This window comes from Meriones unguiculatus, chromosome 2 (genome assembly GCF_030254825.1).
Source record: "Meriones unguiculatus strain TT.TT164.6M chromosome 2, Bangor_MerUng_6.1, whole genome shotgun sequence".
Taxonomy (NCBI): Eukaryota; Metazoa; Chordata; class Mammalia; order Rodentia; family Muridae; genus Meriones; species Meriones unguiculatus.
In genome coordinates this window covers 52660403-52679168 of record NC_083350.1, presented here as the reverse complement: position 1 = coordinate 52679168, position 18766 = coordinate 52660403, and the positions used below count along the sequence as shown (strand labels likewise).

Below are 18766 nucleotides of genomic sequence, written 5' to 3'. Positions count from 1 at the left end.
AGACAACCTTTGGGAATCAGTTCTGTCCTTCCTCCTTGTGGGTGCTGGGGACTGAACTCAGGTCGTCTGGGTTGGGCAAGAGCCTTTCTCCACTGAGTCATCTCACTAGTCTATTTAAATTTTTTTGTTTTTTCAAGACAGGGTTTCTCTGTGTAGCCGTGGCTGTCCTGGAACTCACTCTGTAGACCAGGCTGACCTCAAACTCAGAGATCCCCCTGCCTTTCCAAGGCAGCTTTTTTGTTTTTAAATAATAAAGTTTTTTAAAAAGGTTTTGAGTCAAAAGATTTTTAACTGTTTTATTGGTTTAGGCAAATAAAGAAGCCTTTTTTTTTTTTGAGAAAGATTCTTTTTAGTGATAATTTTCTTGATTTAGTACCGGAAGATTGTGCTCATAGCTAGGCCAAACACAAATATTTATTATGTGATTATTATGTTCTGACATAGCCAAGTGAAATAGGGGAAACCATAGCCACTCCAGTCAGAGGAGACTATGGGAATCAAAAATCCCAAAGCTACAAGCAGAATAGAGTGTGGTTGGACAAGAATGGCCTTGTGAAGGTATGTTCTATTTTTTTTTTTTTCCTTTTTGTAGTAATGAGTATTGAACTCAGGGAGCACTAGGCAAGCACTCCATCACTGAGACATCTCCAACCCTCTTTTCTTCTTCTTCTTCTTCAATAATTTACCTTGGTGCTCTGTCTCCATTTGTGTGAGTTATCAGATCCCCCGGAAATGGAATTACAGAAAGTTGTGAACCACCACGCGGGTGCTGGGGTTTGAACTTGGGCCCTTTGGAAGAGCAGCCATCTCACCAGTCCCAACCTTCTTTTCTTAAATTAAAAATTCATTTGTATTTATTATTGTGTATGTGTGGTATGTGTGCGCACCAGTGTGGAAGTCGGAGGACAACTTTGTGGCCTTGATTCTGTCTTCCCACATCTCAGGCTAGCATTGCTGGTAGAGGGTCAAACACCTCTTCTACCCACCGAGCCATCTTTCTCATCTGCCCACTGTAGGAGGCCCTAAAAGACCAGCTGTAATAGTGCAGGCCTAGAATCCCAGCAGCTGGGAGGCGTGCAGGAGGGCTAAGCGTTTAGGGTAAGTTGGCATTGGCCACCAAGCCCCGCAATCCGAGTTCAATCCCCAGGGTCCACATGGTTGAAAGAAGAGAAACCACAAGTTGGCCACTGTGTCCGGAACTTTTACTTGGAAAACTCCAGTAAAGCAAGGCAGCCGGCCGGGCGGCACCTCTGCTGGGTGCGTAGCAGGAACCCGGTCCCGGGGAGCCGGACGGGGCGGGGTCTTGCGGGGCCGCGCCCCGAGACTCACCTGAGCTGGGAGCCGTGACTCACCTGCCCTCCGCCCGCCCTCCCCGGCTGTTCCCTGAGTGTCCGCTCCGCCTCCCCGTCGGGGGTCCGGCTCCGCGCGCCCCGAGGCCGCACAGACAGGACCCCGGGGCGGGGGTCCGGGCCCGGAGTCGTCAGCTGCCTCCCGTGGACGGCTCACCCAGGTCAGCCCGGGGCGCGGCCGGCCGGGCCGGGCGGCGCGGAGGCGGCGGGAGGCGCCGGGAAGAGCGCGCGGAGGGAGGTGCCGGGAAGGGCGGGCGGGCGCGGGGCGGGCCGGGGGCGGGGGCGCAGGGCGGCCCATTTCCTCCCGGGAGCCGGACGGGCGGGAGACAAAGCGGCGGCCGTCGGCTTGGCGCCTCAGGACCCGTCCCGCGCTCGTCCCGCTCGCCGCAGGTAAGTCCCCGCACCTTCCCTCGGGGCGCGCGCGGGCCCCCGGCGGGGCCGGGCCGACGGCGCGGGCTTGGGGCCGCCGCCGCCCGCGGAGCGTCGGGCCGGGGCGGCTTCCCGGAGCGGCCTGGGCCTGGGCGGCCGGGCGGGCGGAGCCCGGCGCCCGGGCAAGCGGAGCGAAGCTTCCTGGGAAAACTTTCTCCAGCTCCGTCAACTTTGTCTCCCGGGGCGGGGGGCGCGCGCGGGCGGGAGTCGGGCCTCGGGCGCCCTCCCCCGCCGGGGCCCGAGCTTCGGCGTGGCCCGGGCGGCCGGGCACTGGGCCGTCCGGGGGCGCGATTGTCCCCCGGCTTTGCGCCGGCCGCTCCCCTCCCCCGCCCCGCCGCCGGGACCCGACGCCCGAGCGGCCGGCGGTCCGGCCCGCCGACGCGGGGAGTCGCCGCTTCCCGTCCCCCGGAGCCCCGGTCCCTAAGGTGCGCCGCGTCCGTGTGGACTTGTGGCCGGGAGTTGGTTACATCTTTACTTTGAACGTCCTCCGCCTCCCTCGCGCGGTGCCTGGCCGGCTTTACGCTTCAGTTTCCGGGAGTGTCGTTGGAGTTAGCGCCGCTCAGCCCCCGAGAGCGGCTTGGCCAAGTAGCCCAGGCTGCCCCGGAACGCCCGGTCGGCCTGCCTCAGCTTCCCGAGGGCGGGCATCGCAGGCGTGCCATGGTCACGCCCTGCCTTCCTACTTTAAAAGGAACTTGTAAACGTGTGTGTGGAACTTGGGGGCCCGGGGCGGGGTGTTGACTGTAACCTTGGTTTGCAGGCAGTGGCCACCCCAATAATCTGCGGTCGACCCAGGTCGGCTGTTGATAGGTGGCCTCTGATGTTCCTCCCCAGAGCATTTGTTTCTTAAATGTGTTTTGTATAGAATTTTACAATTCACGATGTAACCTGTGCTTATATCATTGTGTTGTGTATTGTATCTTGATGGTAGGTGTTTTGATAAGGACGTTTTATGTTTAACATTGATTTTTTTTTTTTTTAAAGACTACGGGTGAATGTTGCTCTAAGAAATGGAATTTGTTTATTTTTTTTTTTTTTAACAAAAGGATGGAGTGGGGAAATCATTTGTAGCCTCTGCTCAGATGTTAATCCTTCCTGACGTAGTAAGTTAAAAAAAAGGTTTTAAAAATCCTTTCTTTGAAGACTGGAAAAAGTATCACTTAACTGCCTAGTGCCTTCTCTCATCAAGCCCCACCCCCTACTACTGTGCTGTTGGAGAAACAAACCTAGAGCCTGTGCCTGCAAGGCAAGTGCTCTGCCATTGAGCTGCACGCCCCCTACCTTTGCGGTCAACCTTAGTTGCTAACATCCAGCACCTTATTTTGAGTGTAGATGTCTCTCCTGACCCACGTGTACCTTGAAAAAAATATTAAAGAAACTCACATAATGACAGTACACACATCGCTGCTTGTTGAAGTTATGTGTACTGGCTACAACTGGGACAGGAGTGAAGGAATAGGATCCTTAACAGGTGCAAGTGGCCTGAGCATTTGCAAGGTTTTGGAGGCCTAGAGGTTAGAGGAGACCTGTGTATTGTGTGTGCTGAAGTAGGGAGGAGGTCTCACCTGAGATTGTCAGGGGAGGCAAAGGCCAGGTCACACATGGTTGTGTTTACATTTTATTCTAAAGTTGTAATATGCCACTGTAGGGGCATTCATGATCTGGGCAGCTTTTTATTTCTTGCTGGTGCTTAGAGACAGATGATTTGAATTCGGGTGTAAAAGTGAGGGGTTGACAGGGTGGGTCATGCCGGTGAAGGTGATCTGGATGAATGGAGCTGTATTTTGGAAAGGACCCAAATGAAGATTGGATTGTGGTTGGCGGTCAAGACATGTTAGTAAAGTTTCTGAAGCTGTGAACTCTTGAGTCATGTCTCAGGATCCAGCATTCTTATTTCTGGTAGCAAACTTTGTGGTAAGTTTTCTTGGTCACTTTAGTTCGTGTTGTACTGTTTTGAGAGCTGTGTTGCCATCCTTGCTGGAAAGTGAGCCTTGTAAACCCCTTCAAGGCAAGGCTCATGCCCTAGGCTTTGGTTTAGTATCTGGCAAGGAGGGCAAATTAGATGCTGTATTGAATGAGGAAAAAGATCTTCTGGAGTCTAGCTTATGGTGCAGTGACAGGTGAGGTAACTGATTCCAGTCAAACTGCTGTTTTGGTTAACTTGAACTTCATCAACTTTATCCCTTTTCTTTTTTTCTACCCAAATCTAATCAGTGACAGAACCGTCTGTATAGTGTTTTATTTACATGCCTTTCTTTTCCTATGTTTTTGCTTCCACTCCAGTTCTAGACTTTTGAGCTGTGTTCCACTCAGTAGTATCTGAGTAAGATGTTTAGTTGCTTATTTGATTTGTTTTTCATTTAGCAGAGGGTCTTGATTGTATTTAGTGGTCTTCCTGCAGCAGTCCCTCAAGTACTGGGATTACAGTTGTGAACCACCACACTCCCTCAATTTTATTCCCCCTGTGGTTTAACTTCTGGACCATGTTGCTTTCTATGAATCACCCACCTGGCAATTTTTTTTTTTTAATAGTTTTGAAGCCCCTGGGTTTTCCTTGTTTTGATGTCTTGTACAGCTTCTGTAGTTGCATCTTTTATATTGTTTGGTAAATATTTTCTGTGCATGACTTCTGTGACTTCTTGGAAGTGAGTGTGTGTGGGTAATAAGGTTTTATCTTAGTTTTGAGACAGGGTCTCTCTATGTGGTCCTGGCTGTCTTGTAACTCTGCACAGACCAGGCTGTGCATAGACCAGTGCCAGGATCAAAGGTGTGTACTCCTGGTATAAGGCTTTGTCTTTAATATTTAATAGTAAACCTTTTTGAAATTGAAGTACAATTAGAGAAAAGTGTTCGAATTATGGTCACTTGCTAGTGATTTCGTAGGAACTGAACATCATTGTATCCACTAAGAAACAGCAAACTGTTAGCACCCCAGGAATACCTGCTATCAGTTGACTTTATTTGCTCTTTTCTTCTGTGTTTTGAAACCAGGTCCTACTCTGCTGCTCAGGGTGATTGTGCTCTTAAGTCCCTAAAAGGAAAGAGACAACTTGGGGAGGTTGCTTATCTTCCACTCTGTGGGTCCTAGTGATCCAGCTGAGGTTGTCAGGTGACAGGTGCCTTTGCCTGCTGAGCTGTCTTGGCAGCCCAGAGTTCATACACTTACTTTTCAGACTTAGTGCTTTGTAACTGTTCTGGTTAGTCTTATGTTGAGATTCAAGAGCTTCTAAATTCTAGCTTTTAAAATTTCAGACCAATTTCCTTTCATTAATTTTCTTCTGGGTGGGGCAGGGTTGATGTAGTTGCTCATACTGCTGAAGCAGAATTGAGTTCAAAGCAGCCTGTTGCATATAGGGAGTTCTAGGCTAGCTAAGGCTATATAATAAGATTCTGTCTTAGAAAAAGTATTTTTTTTTCACAATCACATTTACACACATACGCATGCACGCACACACAGACGCACACTCTCACAAACATGCAGAAGGTAGAGAACAACTTTTGTGAGTTGCTTCTCTCCTTCCACCATGTGGTTCCTGGGGGTCTAACACAGATTATGTCTTAATAGTAAGTGCATTTACCCAATGAGCTGTTTGGGAGCCTTTAATTATTATTTTTGAGACAGTGTCTCATATTGCTCAGAATTGACTCAGCTTGTTATATGGCTGCAGATGACCTTGAACTTCTGGAACTGTTCCTACAACCTGCTGTAATCCCGGTGTATGTGGTACTGGGCATGAGTCCCAGGACCACTTGCATGCTAGACAATCACTTACCAACTGAGCTGCATCCTTGACTACCAGACCGATTTTCTGTTGTCAGTTGTTCCTTGTCCTTTGTATCCTATGCTGGGTCTTTTGCCATTTTGTTGGAATGTTTTGTAATAAATGTTTCTATTCCCCTCCAAAAACTGAATAGACCCTTCCCCCCATGGCAGAAAGGATCCAGAAATCCTAAAATTGTACTGATAAATGATAGTGCTATTTACCATCCTTCATTTGCTTTTAGGATTTTTATTTTATTTTATTTTTTGTGTGCGCCGGAACATGTATCTCAGCATCATATGTAGAATGGTATCCACAGAGAGGTTGGAACAGGTGCCTAATCTGGAATGAGATTTAAAGACAGCTGTAAGCTACCATGTGGGTGCAGGGAAACAATTAGTTTTTTTGTGGTAAGATGTGCACAACAAAATTTACTATTTAAACTTTTTTTTTAGTGTATGATTATTGACTTTAAGTAAGTGTACGTGATTATGCAATCTCTGCCAGTTCTGGGGAAATCTCTGGAGGTTTCTGCAACCACTGGGGCTGACAGTGACAATTGCATGGGGCAAGAAGGAGATCTGGTTCAACACAGCTCAGCTGGTGTTGGTTCAAACCACCGGGCAGTTTATTGTAGGCATATTTAAGTACAGTACAATTTGGAAAAAAAGTTTCCTTGTTCCTTAGAACAAAGTGAATTCTGTACTCCTCAAACAGTAGCTTCTCATTCAGCTCTCTCCATTCTGTTTGTCTCTTTGAATTTGACCATTTTTGTGTGGCCTTCCCTTTTCCTGGCTTTCCTGGACTCACTTTGTAGACCAGGCTGGAGATCCACCTACCTCTGTCTCCCAGAGTGCTGGGATCACAGGCGTGTGCCACCATACCCGGCCCTTTTTTTTTTTTTTTTTTAAGTTTTAAAATTTTATATGCATGGGTGGTCGCCTGTATGGGTATCTGCACCATGTGCTTAGTGCCATGGAACTGGAAGAGGGGGTTAGATTTCTGTCAGGAGCACAGAGGTCACAGATGGCACCAGGGAAACCAGGAATGTTAAACATGCAGGCTTGTCTTCTAAAAGGAAAAGATGTATGACCTGTTTTCTGCCCAGAAGGCCAGGAATGGTGGCTAGTAACTTAGGTGATCCTTGTGCTGTCTGTAGGGTTAAGCCACACCAAGCTCCCACAAGCAGGGCAGGAGGTGGCTAATAATCTAGGCAACCTTTGCAGGATCTGTGTGGCCAGGGCCTTCCCTCCCAGGCCCACACAATCAGGACCAGATACTTAATAGTCTAGGTGACTTTTGTGTTATCTGTATGGCAAGCTTCCACAGCCAGGACTGGAGGTGGCTAACAGCCCAAATGACCTCTGTACTATATCTGTATGACTGAGACTAAACCAGATCCTCCCCTAGGCCCTTAAGATAGTACATGTAGCCTGTTTCTAGAACCCACCTTTATGGAAGAAGTGACATGTACTTTGAGAATAGTTTTGATATGATTATGCCTCCTGTATACAGGGGATTATGTAACACTAGTAAACATTTTTCCAAATTGTACTGTACTTAAATATGCCTAAAGCAAACTGCCCAGTGCTAGACTCTAAATAAAAGTTTGAGCCAGCACCAACTACTGAATTGTGTTGAACCAGATCTCCTTCTTGCTCCATGCGGATTGTTTCTCTGTTGGCCTGGTGGTCACAGAAACCTGCACAGATTTCCGTGAAGCTGACAGAGTTAAAGACCACTGTAAGCTAGCATGTGGGTGTTAGGAATTGAACCCACAGTGTCTTACATGTTCTAGGTCAGAGCAATACTCTGACCAAATCCCTAGCTTGGGCTTAATTTTTTTTTTTTTGGTGGTGTGTTTGATAGTTTTTACATACTTTCTTGTTGTTGTTGTTGTCTGTTTTTTGAGACAGGGTGTCTATGTAGCCCTGGCTATCCTGGAACTCCTCACATATAGACCAGCCTGGTTCTAACTATCAGCTATCTGCCTTCCTGTGCCTCTCTCGTGCTAAAGAATATTCTGCATGGTAATCCGTTACCAGAGAAGTAATTTGTAGACACTTTATCTGATTGCGCTGGTTCTCTTTCCTCTCTGTTGATTGTAGTATTCCTTTGTTAGACAGAAGTCCCTTGCTGTCCGCCACTCTCCCACCCCAGGGTTTCTCTTTGTAGTCCTGGCTATAGACCAGGCTGGTCTTGAACTCAGAAATCTGCCTGTCTCTGCCCTCTGAGTGCTGGGGTTAAATACTTACCTTACTGCTGAACTTAAAAAAGTTTATAATTGAATTTGTTTTCACTACTTTTGGTGTTACAGCTCTAAGAAATCATGAAATCCAAAGACTTGGAACTTCCCCTGGTGGTTTCCTTTCTACCCCTCTCAGCTAACTTAGACTCTGGGCAGGAAGGAATTCGTTATTCTAGCGGCTTTATGTCTGCTCAGTGAGCACTAAGGTAAAAAAAAAAATGTGACTGCATTCCCTATCCTTTTATTTTGGAATTGTTTCTTTAACTCAGGTTGGCCTCAAGCTCAGTGGCTATCATACTGCCTCAATTTCTCCTGTGCTAACATTACAGGCATGAACTACCACACCTGGCTGCATAATAGAATTTTTAAAGTATATTTTATTTTACTCACGTGTGTACACGTGTGTATCTGTGTGTATGCATGAATGTATGCACATTTGTATGTGTTGGTGCTCATAGAGGCCAGAAGAGGGTGTTTAATTCCCAGAGCTGGAGTTACAGGCATTTGTGAAATGCCCAGTGTAGGTGCTGGAATCTGAACTCTGGTCCTCAATGATTTGAGTAGCAAGTGCTCTGAAGTACGGAGCCATTTTTGTAGCCCTTGATATATAATTCTTAAAAGGTTAAATTACACAATAGAGTTAGAATTATGTGAATGAGTTGTTTCTTGTTACTAATTTGTCATTGATTATATGTTTGTTAACCTGATGAATTATGATAGCATAATCTTTGGAGTTTTTATTCTTATGAGACTCAGCCTTATAGTTTGAACTTTGTCATCTGTCTAATGAGTAAGATGATTTATAAAGGGTGTTTACTTTTACTTCCGATGTGATAAAATGCTAATACAGTCTTTCTGTTATGGAGTGCTGGGACAAACTATATTTTTATCCATATTAGTGGGTTTCTTAGAGGTAAAACCAGTGAATCAAGTTCATCATTTAAATATTACCATGTTGCTAACCTAACTTTTTTTTTTTTTTATGGTTTTTCCAGACAGATTTTCTTTGGCTGTCCTGGAACTCACTCTGTAGACCGGGCTGTCCTCTGAATTCATAGAGAGCTGCCTGCCTGCCTCTGCTTCCCAGGTGCTGGGATTAAAGGTGTGTGCCACCACCACCACCACCACCACCCTGCTTGCTAACTTAATTTTACTAAAATTCTGATAGTAGAAATTATTTTGCTAGCTGCTCTGCTAGATGGTGAAGTCCTTCAAGTCAATATGTTCATGTTTTATCTTTCTGCTTCCTGTGGTACTCGATTTGTTTCCTTGTTCATAGTTGGCAGTATCCAATAAGTGGCAGGTCACTGGTTGAGGGGATGGTTCAGGGGATGGTGGTGTTGCACAAGCGCGTGGGCCAGAGTTCCGAGTCTCAGCACTCGGAAAGTGGGCACACCAGTAATAGGAAGGCAGAGGCAGGCATGCACCACCATGCCTGGCTGGTTGTATTTCTCTAAATTTTTAAAATCAGAATTATATATTGAAAACTTACACATGCACACATGAGCACCCATGTTTGCTTTCTCCTTACTGAGGGCAGCATCCCTGTATCTTAATAACCTTTCACTAGACCCTCCCATTTTGAAGACAGAGTCTCACTATGTAGTTCAGGCTTGCCTTGAACTCATGATCCTCCTGCCTCAGCCCTCCCAGTGCTGATACTAGAGTGCTAGGGATTTCAGTCATGCCACTGTTCTCAGCCCCACCAACTGGGGACTAACATACTCAATCCATATGTAAAGACACTGGTGATCAGGCTGGAGAGATGGCTCAGATGGCACTGTCTGTTCTTCCAAAGGTCATGAGTTCAATTCCCAGCAACCACATGGTGGCTTATAACCATCCATAGTGAGATCTGGTGCCCTCTTCTGGTGCACAGACAGAATGTTTTATAAGTAATAAATAAATAAATCTTTGGCTATGAATCTCAGCATTCACTTTAATACCCTGCTGGGTAGAGTCTTTCAGATGCTCTCTGTGGTAGGCTCCTTATTTTCAGCTTCTTCCAATCTATCCCATTTGCCTCTCTGAATGAAGATTGAGCATCTTATCAAGGTGCTTAGTTTTTTTAGGTGTCCATATTTTAGTGTGATTATCCTATATTATGTCTAATATCCACTTATAAGTGAGTATATACCATGTGTGTCTTTCTGCTTTTAGAATAACTCACTCAGGATGATCGTTTCTAGGTTCCACCATTTGCCTGCAAATTTCATGATTTCCTTGTTTTTAATTGCTGAGTAGTAGTATTCCATTGTACCACAATTTCTGTATCCATTTCTCAATTGAGGGACATCTGGATTGTTTCCAGATTCTGGTTATATTATGAATAAAGCTGCTACAAATATGGTTGAGCAAATGTCCTTGTTGTATACTTGAGCATCTTTTGGATATATGCCTGTGAGTGGTATAGCTGGATCTTGAGGTAGCACTATTCCTAATTGTCTGAGAAAGTGCCAAATTGATTTCCAAAGTAGTTGTACAAGTTTACGTTCCCACCAGCAATGGAAGAGGGTTCCCCTTTCTCCACATCCTCTCCAGCATGTGTTGTCACTTGATCTTAGCCATTCTGATAGGTGTAAGGTGAAATCTCAGGATTGTTTTGATTTGCATTTCCTTGACGAGTAAGGATGTTGAGCATATCTTTAAGTGTTTCTCTGCCATTCAGTATTCCTCTATTGAGAATTCTCTGTTTAGCTCTGTACCCCATTTTTAAATTGGATTTCTTGATTTGTTGCTTTTTAACTTCTTGAGTTCTTTGGGCATAGTGCAGGGAATCTTATGAAAGAAGGGGGAGATAGAAAGACCTGGAAGGGTCTGGAGCTCCACAAGAACAACAGAACCAAGAAATCTGGGCTTTTCTGAGACTGATACTCCAACCAAGGGCTATTCATGGAGATAAGCTGCACAGAGGTAGCCCGTGGCAGCTCAGTCTCCAAATGGGCTCTCTAATAAGGGGAGCAGGGGCTGTCCCTGACATGAACTCAGTGGCTGGCTCTTTGATCACCTCCCCCTGAGGGGGGAGCAACCTGACCAGGCCATAGAAGCAGACTATGAAAGACAGTCCTGATGAGACCTGATAGGCTAGGGTCAGATGTGTTATGTCATGACACTTTGCACTTTACAATTTTGTAGTAGACTGGTTGCTGAGTGAAGCTCGAGGATTTGGATGGCGGATCACACTCCTAGGATAGGGTGGAAGTGTCCTTTCTGCTTGTAGGTATGTAGTAAGTCTGCGAGGTGGTGTGTCTCCACGGGAGATGGTGTCAATGGTCCTTAGTGTCTGTCCGGTCAGCAGTGCCCTGTGTCTCAGGTGGGTTCAGACCCGCCTTCTCAGCTGTTCTTTTTTTCAGCCTCTTTAGAGTTTGTGTTGATGGGTCTCTGGAAGCAGATTATATATTATATAATTTCAATATTAATTGAAACGCAATATTGTATGGTTTAGTTATATATTTGCGCAGCTCTTGGAGGTAAATTCATTGGGGGGTGTATACTCCCCCCAAGCAAGGGGTTTTTGAAATAGTGTTCCAGAGAGCTATGTTGCTTAAGTCATTCTTGAGTCTTTGGACTCATTCCATGTGCATCAGTTTTCTGAAAACCCATGGATTATTTTTTGACCTCTGTGTGCTGTAGCATGCTCAGGCCTGCATTTGCTACCATTCCCTTTTCCCGCTAATAACACATCTCTCTCTCTCTCTGTACATATATGTGTGTCTATATATACATATATATATGTATGTACATACATACACATACACAAAAATAGGGAAAGATTGAAAATACTTAAATTCAGATAGGAGAACACATCTTACATTCTATATGGAGATAAAGTGGTAGTGACACAAGTTAAAACAGACTTCGCCTCTTCTCTTTGCCTGTTTTCTTTTGGGGTGCAGGACGTTGACCATTAGGCATGAGGGAGGTCCTCGCAGAGCAGCCTGAGCTGAAGGTGTTGCCTGTGCAGCCTGGCAGGGGTCTGCTCAGCCCTCACGTTGGAGGTCAGGACCCAACAGTGTAATGAGTTGGGACAATCTGGCTTGACTTGCTCAGTTTCATTTCTGTGCACAGTACTAAATAATCATAGTTTATAAAATATAATGGAGTGAGAAAGCCGGACGCTGAAAAGGAGAGACAGGTTACAATCACCAGGGAGGCAGTGTTTGGGATTTTCTGTTTCTGAGGATCTCTAAATTTTCAAAGGTTTCCAATAATCATGTGTCACCTTTTCTTACTGTCATTGACCTGGGGTTCATTTGGTTCTCAGAAAAGCTGTAGACTGACTTTGAAGTGTATCTGTAAAAGCCTGTCATTTTACAGGGAAGTAGTCAAATGAAATGTGGGCTTAATCCCTTGGAAAGTGGTGAAATCCAAGGAAATGGAAGAAGGTAACCCCTGAAAGAAAATTTAAGCTTATTTAAAACTGTTTTCTAGGTAGTGTTATAGAGTTTAAGGAAGTGTTATGCTGAATGTCAATAACATTGGGAGGAATTCCATTAAATATAGCACCTTCATTAAAAATCTGCCAACAAGCAAGATGCTAGAGAGGTGTTAAGCTTCCCAGCTAAATGAGATTAACCCTAGTAATATCAGTGAGGGGTGGGAATTGCAATCTGTATCTATTTTTGCTAATCTTATTCCTTATTGCTTTCTGGATGTCAGTGTAGCTAGATGAAAACTAGAACAGTTTTGAGTTATTGAAGTTAAACTTGAAACATTACAAACATGTGCCCCTGCACCTGGCTAGAGTGTTACTTTAGTTGGGTCAGGAAAGTGAAGATGGGCCAGAGAGATGAGATGGTTCGTTTGTAAATGCATCTTCCTCCAGGTAGGACGGCTTGAATTTCTGGAAACCACAGAGTAGAAGGGAGAATTAACAAAGTTGTCCTCTGGCCTTCACTCCCCTGTACATAATTGTTAAGAATCTGGGACAGGGTTTCTCTGTGTAGCCCTAGCTGGCCTGGAGCTCGCTCTGTAGCCCAGGCTGGCTTCTGCCTCCTGAGTCCTGGGATTAAAGGCATGTGCTATTACTGCCCTGAAAGATAGTTGTGTTTTTTTTTTTTTTTTTTTTTTTTAAAGTGATTGTTTACTGGCTTTGGTGGCACATACCTGCAGTTGTCTTATCACTTGGGTGGAAGGTTGAGGCAGGAAGATTGACAAGTATATGAAGCCAACCTTGGCTTCATGGCAAGATCTTGTCTCAGAACAAACAAACAGCTGTGATCCATGTGTGTTCATAATGGCTCCATTTTATAGTTGCATATGGCAAATTCTGGGGGAATCTAAAGAAGCAGGGACAACCCTTTCTGTGAAGTGTAGAACAGGATGTGTCTGAGTCTTGAAAGAAGAGGAGTAGCTTTCCAGTGTAAAAATGTGAAGGCTCTTTCTCTTGGCAGAGAAAAAGTAAATGCAAAGATCTGGGGGCCCTCCTGTTTTCATGGGGTGCAGACTGGGAAGGGTAGCAAACTAGTGCAGGTGAAGTTGGCTGAGTAAGGTTTTGCCTTTATCCTTTTTTTCCTCTCAGAGAGGAGTGATCCAGTGACAGTGGTAACTAGAGCTGCTTGTCGAATGGCGGGGACTGTAGATTCGTGGGTAACAACCCTTCCACCCACACTCTTGATAAGCAGTTCTGGGAATGGAGCCCAGGGCTCAGCTGGTGCTAGGCAAGTGCTCTGTCTCTGAGCGGAACACTGCTGGCTCACACACATCCTCCAGACCAGAGATGAGACCTAGGCCAGAGCTTCCAGAACCGCGTGTATTGTACCAGTAGGAGGGTTACGGGTTAAGTGTTGACTAGGTAGGATCTAGGAGGGGGAAGTAGGAGAGGGAAAAGAACCGAGAGTCTGCTTGTGGGGACCTGATTGGTGGGGCTTTGGCCACAGAGATGGGGAGGCTGTAGGAGTTGATAGTGTAGGATTCTGAGGATGGTTGGGTTGTTCGCTGTGAAGTTTGAAGAATTCATCTCTGCAGTTGAATGCTTGGAGAGATCCTATATATAGACTTGTAGGAACATGACTGTAAGGACATTTTACTTTTACTTAGGAGATGGAAAAAGTAGGATTTGCTTATACTGTATAGTTGGGCTCTAGAGTACCCTTCAAAGGCCCAAGTATGCAGGTGTGGTGTTGTATCCTTTAGTCTCACCGCTCAGCGGGCAGAGGGTACTGCAGACCTTTTGAGTCCTAGTTCAGCCAGGACTGCACAGAGAGATGGTTAGGACAGTGGTTCTCAACTTTCTCAAACTGTGACTCTTCAATACAGTTTTTTATGTTGTGAACTCCAACCATAAAATTATGTTTGTTGCTACTTCGTAACTGTAATTTTGCTTCTGTTAGGAATTGTAATGTAAATAGTTTTGGAGATGGAGGTTTTCTAAGTGGGTCTTGACCTACAAGTTGAGAACCACTGCTTTAGGAGATGGCCCCTAGTAGGAAGTCTTTAAGTCACTGGAGGCCTGTCTTCAAAGGGACTTAGAGGGCATTGGGGTCCAATTGGCCAGGAGACTTTATTTTACCATGTTTTCCTTAATGTGTTGCCATAGGTTTACAGTTGTTGGACCAACTAGTTACACACTAAAATATCTAAAACCATGAGCCCAAAATAATATTTTTGGTTTTTTGAGACAGGGTTTCTCTTGGGTAGCCCTGGTTGTTCTGGAGCTCTCTTTGTTCCTCTGCCTGTTAGTGCTGGGTTTAAAGGTATGCATCACTGCACCTGGCCAAAACCAATCTTGTAAAAGTTAGTTGCTATTCTCAAGCCTGTCTCAAACTTGGCTGTAGCCATGCACACCTTTAGCCGCTAGGGAGGCAGAAGCAGCCAGATCTCTGAGTTTGAGGACAGCCTGGTCTACAGAGTGAGTTCCAAGACAGCCAGGGATACATAGAGAAACCCTGTCTCAAAAAAAAAAAAACAAAACAAAAAAACAAGACAAAGTTGATTATCCTAAGTATTTGTTAAAGACATAGCAAACTGACTCAATATAGATTCTCTTCTCCTTTGGAGAGGAACCTTTTTTTTTTTTTTTTCTTATTTTTTTTTAAGCATTTCCAAAAATAATTGTTGTAAATAATGAGAATAGAATGGTTTTATAATATTTTAAGTAAGGAGAAACAAAGTTCAATCCTCTGTAATACCTTCTAATTCTCAGGTTTTTGTTTTAGATTTGGCTGCCATGCCCCACACTGTTTTTCAGTTAGGCTGTGGTTGCTGGAAGGTGCCTGTGTTCTTCTTCACAGCCTGAGACAACCCACTGATCTGCCTACCTCTGCCTCCTTACTTCTGGGGTGGAAGGCGTGTGCCGCCACCACCTAGCTAGAGTGTTTTGTTGATTTTTTTCCCCCTATTTTTTTTTTTAAATCACAATTCTGTATAATTGCTAATAGAGTGACATCTACTTTGTGCCTTATGAGTACCTGATATAAAATATATACTCTGGGTTGATCACATAAGACACGATTGATGACTCATTCAATCCAGTTACTCTTCTGTAGCAGATGGGAAACTTAAAACACACACACACATATTTAGATTTGTTTTCTGTGTGTCTTTTTCCTTATGTGTGTGCACCATCTGGGCACCTGGTGTGTGCAAATGTCAAAAGGCCTCATCCCCTGGAACTCAAGTTTCAGATGATTGTGAGCCTCCGTGTGGATGCTGGGATCCGAATCCAGGTCCTCTGGAAGAAGGTCAGTCAGTGTTCCTAAACCATCTCCAGCTCCTTGGAAACTTGAAATTTTTTTTCTATTACTTTTGTTTATGTATATATGCAAGTGTATGTGGGGTTTGTGCCTGCATTAGTACAGGTACTTACACAGGCCAGACGTAAATCACTAGAATTTGAATTACGGTTCACTGTGAGCTACTCACCATGGATGTTGGGGTCTGAACTCTTGGTCCTTTTCAAGAGCCTCTTTCCATCTGTATGGGAAACTTTTTGCTCTGGTTATATTTTGGCCATCAAACCTGACCAAGATGATGATACTGAAATTGTAATTAGGAATATTGGTTATAATTATAAGAAAATAATTTTCTTTTTGTTTATGAGGACTGTCTATTTAAAACTTATTTTCTTACTACTCCCTTAACCTCAGCTAATTTATAGTGCAAAAACAAAGATGATAGTCTGCGGTTTGGAGATTTAGGCCAACAAAATTTGGTTTTCAGAGTGAGTTAATTATAAGGGTTACCTTGTATTTTGGCAGTTACCAAGAGATTTGGGAGCTGAGGTTCCTACAACTGGGGTTAGGTCTGCTTAATGCTGATACAGCCTGGCATACCTGTGGCTGTACGGAGTAATCCACAATCCTGGAGCTGTGCAGTGTGACAGTTAATGTTGCTTTGGGTGCTTTTAATTTCTCAATCTCCTGATTTACATTTAAATGAACCATCCTAACATTTCATTAACATAGCCTTGCTGTTTAAAAAATTGGCATTGACTAGCATCCCAAGGATGGAAAAGCTTTGGAAGAGACACATTTTAGGAATGATGTGACCATTCTTTTGTAAATGAACTTGTAATGTCTTGTGAGAAGGTATATAGCTCTTTTCACAAAGAGTTTGCCAACAGTCAGCTCCTTTGGGTTCTGATGGAACTGTGCTGTATTTCCTTTCTCTCTTTTTATTCATACAGCTTGCTAGACAAGCAATTTAATTCAGAGGAATTTGTAGCAATATTTTGCTTTAGACAAGATCCCTATTTTTAAGGTAATGAAGACCAAATAACTGCATTTTAACTTTTCATTTCATTCCACTAAGTATAATTCCTCCTGGAAAAACTTAAGGTTGCTGTTTTTCATTAAGGTTGGCCAGCTCTAACAGATTTTATAATAGATTTTGGAAAAGAGTGCTCTGTAAGTTAATTGGAAAACTAGAAGCTGCCAAGAGCTTTAAAAGTTATTTGTTTAGCTATTCTAAACAATACCATTACTTGTAAATAACCAGGAGAATATGATTAAGATGAAGGCAGGATTTTTTTTTCTTCGTAGGTTTGTGAATATTTTCAAATGGGTTGCATAAATTCAGTTCCAGCTTACACTGCTATGCCCTGTACAGAGTACTTTGCTAGCACCTTATGGAATATAAAAATGTATAAGTATTGTACCTTGGAACTGAGCTGTCTCCTTAGTCTCCTACCCCTAAACTTAAAACATGGGAGTACTTGCTAAGCTTGAGAAAATTAAGTTGAATGAAACAATTCAAAGGTTGTTGAGAGAGAATGTAAGTCAGTGGGTCTTAAACTGTGGGTCTTGACCTCTTTGGGGTAACATATCAGATATTCTGAATATCAGATATTTACATTACTATTCAGAACAATAGCAAAATTACAGTTATGAAGTAACAATGAAAATAATTTTATAGTTGGGGGTATCCAAACAATGAGGAACTGTATTAAAAGGTTGCACCTTTAGGAAGGTTGAGAACTGCTGACCTAGGTGAAAAGAGCTCTAGAAAGGTCCTGTTGCTGCAGATACCACACACCTTGGTTGCAAGATGCAGTTGAACGAAGCTTACCGGCTACTTTCTGTCATGGTGAGAGGTGCTGTCTCTGTAGGCTAGTGGAGGAGAAAAGGCTTCAGTGGTTTCAATTAGATGTGAACCTTACAGACTTCAGTAACCTGGTAAAAAAGATGTGCCCTCTTGTTCAATAGTGATGTGACTGTTAAGGGGGTGACCAACCATTTTCTGGTTAGATATGAAGCCTACTCATAGGAAGAAACCCATGCACAATACTGTAAACTTGGTCAAAAATACATATTGGGAACTTATTACAGTTTTTAAATTGAATAGCATCACAGTGTCCTTTAAATGTCTTTGTTTGGGCCCAGGGAGATGACCCAGTGATTAAGAATGCATTATTACTCTTGCAGAGAACCCACATTTGGCTCCTACACCCACATCAGACAGTTGATAAGTAACTTCGTCTTTCGGGGGTCCAAAGCCTCTGGCTTCCAAGGGCACCCACACAGAAAGGGATTTGTAGGAAGGAGGGTTGACAGGGCTGGGAAGAGCAGTTAGAATCTATTTTGTACATGTATGAAAGTGTCAAAGAACAAATTTAATATAAAAAAGAACAGTTTAATTTTAGGGCTTGAAACGATGTAGAATATGGAATTTAACCTTTTTAAAATAAAAAAGATGTATATTTTATGTTTATGTGTATGAGTGTTTGCTATGTGTGCACCACATACATGTATTACCTGGGGAAGTCAGAAAAGGGCATCCAGGTCCCTGGAGCTATAGTTTCAGGCAGTTGTGAGCTGCCATGTCAGGGCTGGGAATTGAACAAGTACTCTTAAATGCTTAACCACCTCTCTAACACCTACATTGCTTTTATTACATCTGTTTATTTAGTGCAGATGTATTTGTGGCACCTGTGAGGGTTAGAGAACACTAGAGAGTTGGTTCTCTCTACCATGAAGATGGAACTTGTACCATCAGTTTTGGCAGGAATCTCCAACCAGCCCATCTGTCTCACTGGCCCTTAGCGTTTGTTTTTTTGTTTGTTTTTGGAGGCAGGGTCTCATCGTCCTGACCAGCCTTGAACTCATGACTCTTCTGCTTTGGTCTCCTAAATTCTGGGATTACAAGCATATACCATCATGTTTATTTACTCTTTCTTTCTTTACTTTTTTTTTTTTTTTTCCCTTTTCAAGACATGATTTCTTTGGTAACAGTTCTGACTGTCCTGGACTCACTTTGTAGACCAGTCTGGCCTCGAACCCATAGAGATCTGCCTGCCTCTGCCTCCCTGAGTACTGGGATTAAAGGTGTGCACCAATTTTTGAAATTTGTTTATGTGTATGTGTGTATGTCTGTGTAAATGAATTCTACGTGTATGTGGATGTCTCTGCAGAGGTCAGAAGAAGGTATCTGATTTCTTGTAGCTGGAGTTAAAGGGATTGTGAGCTGCTTGATGTGGGCATTGGGCTCTGTCCATAAGAACAGCAGGTTCTCTTAACTTCTGAGTGATCTTTCCAGCACTCCTC

The 18766-nt window shown here is 43.9% G+C and overlaps 1 protein-coding gene across 2 annotated transcripts in view; it reads left to right on the top strand.

The window, feature by feature from the left end:
* Nucleotides 1-1584: 1584 nt before the first annotated feature.
* The window catches only part of Ctnna1 (catenin alpha 1), a 125304-nt gene continuing 108122 nt past the window's right edge, over nt 1585-18766 (top strand). The window contains exons 1-2 of one of the 2 annotated variants that reach the window (XM_060377454.1): nt 1663-1739; nt 8780-8886. The gene's annotated coding sequence lies outside the window, so the exon portion shown is untranslated. Of the gene's footprint in view, nt 1740-8779; nt 8887-18766 lie in introns of both variants that reach the window. The other variant, XM_021646475.2, reaches the window with a different exon arrangement.